The sequence below is a fragment of the Camelina sativa genome, chromosome 17 (genome assembly GCF_000633955.1).
Source record: "Camelina sativa cultivar DH55 chromosome 17, Cs, whole genome shotgun sequence".
Classification (NCBI taxonomy): domain Eukaryota; kingdom Viridiplantae; phylum Streptophyta; class Magnoliopsida; order Brassicales; family Brassicaceae; genus Camelina; species Camelina sativa.
Genome location: NC_025701.1, coordinates 2,480,874 through 2,482,686, shown reverse-complemented (window position 1 = coordinate 2,482,686; position 1,813 = coordinate 2,480,874).

The following is a 1,813-nucleotide window of genomic DNA, read 5'->3' as shown; positions in this document are numbered from 1 at the left end:
GTGTGTGTTGGTGAAGAAAACAAAGGAAAGCCAAAAAATGTTGAGAGCGAGCAAGTAGTGTGCGGCGATGGCTTTAGTGTGTTAATATATATATTGAGAGAGAGAGAGAGAGAGAGAGAGAGAGAAGGGATATTGCGACAATAGGAAAATGACAAGAAGCTGGCAAAATAAAAATATATTTTTCTAATTTTAGTACACAAAGATCAATGCCTCCCAACTTCTTTTCCTTTTAATTTTTTCAATGAATAGTCATCTCTCTCACCTTTTTTTTCTCAAATAATTTTTTTTGATTTTTATGAATTTTATAATTATAGTTTAGTCTTTTCTGAGAGGAAATAAATAGGGCGAAGATATAGATGCAAAGATCTTCAATTTTGAAAAGACAATTAAAAAGTTGAATTTGGTACTTAATAGTTAGTAATGGTATGATACATGTGAAGGTGCTTTTAGCCGTTTAGGCAAAAGAATAGATAGGCTTATTAATACAATGGGCCAAAGAATCGATTGGCTTCTTATTAATGATTTTATAGGCCCAAATCAGATATGTCAAAAACGAATTATTCGCTCGCGCTATTGTAGGTGGGTAATCGTGACGGTAAAAAATTCAGTAAATCTTACGTTGCAATATTTTGATATAATGATTGAGCAAATAATAATTTTACTTACATCATGATCGGAACATGGATTTAGACGGGACGACTCCGTGTTAAACAAGATTTGGAAAATGTACGTACTTAATTGATTGATATGGGTCCAGATGATGTGTTGTTTGGGTTCAGGCCCACTCTCTCGTGAGTCGTGTCGTGTCGTGTCTGGCTCTAAATAACGAAACGTGTTAAAACCCCTACTTCAGATACATTTGTTGAGGCCCAAAACAAGCCTCATAAGTCATAAAGAAGGGGAACAATTAGCAGAGAATTCTTCTCCATAGCTTCTTTTGATTTACAGTTTTGCATCTTACGTCATCACGTGGGACCCCCAATAGCTTTTTAGTTTTTGCCATTGGAAACAACAAACACACACACATTGCATGACCCAACAAACAAGAAGAAATTAAAAAAAAAATTAATAATAATAATAATACTTACAATTAATAATACTAGCTAGCTAGTGTCCCTTCATTACTAAATTATTTTTACTTTTTTACTTAATTATTTCATGTACGAAAAAAATACTTTCGTCCTGGTCACTGTAATAATAGATCAGAAGTATGGAATCAGAGAAGTCAGTCTTACACACAAATGTACGTACAAATGTTGAATCTTCTTTGTTTGTTTGTTTGACTTGACTCCCCCACCTTATTTATTAGCAAGAGCCAAGAAGAAACAAAATCTGTAAATATAAGAAGACGGGAATACCCCTAAACAGCAAATTGAAACTAAAAGACGGGAATACCCCTAAAGAAAGGGAAAAAAAATTGAGAGAATCGTGATGGGACCCATCATCATCTGCCATATGGAACTTACAGACTGTAAGTAAGTTGTAACTAATCACCGGCCGGTCTTGTGCCCCAATTTTTCATGATCCAACCACAATACAAAAGCCCCTCCTTTGTGTTGTTATATACTCTCTACATATGTGGTGTATATAATCATAATTACATGTATTTGTGTGTGTATATCAAACAAAAATTAAAAGAAATATGTACATGTAACTTACTTAAAAAGTTCATAGAATTAGCAGAAACAAAATGACTAATCATAATATTTCCAATTATAATAAAGATCTACTATCAAACTACTAGACAGATAAGAACCGAACGATATTCCTTCTTTTAAAAATTAAAAAAAAAAAAAAAAAAAAAGTTTTTTTT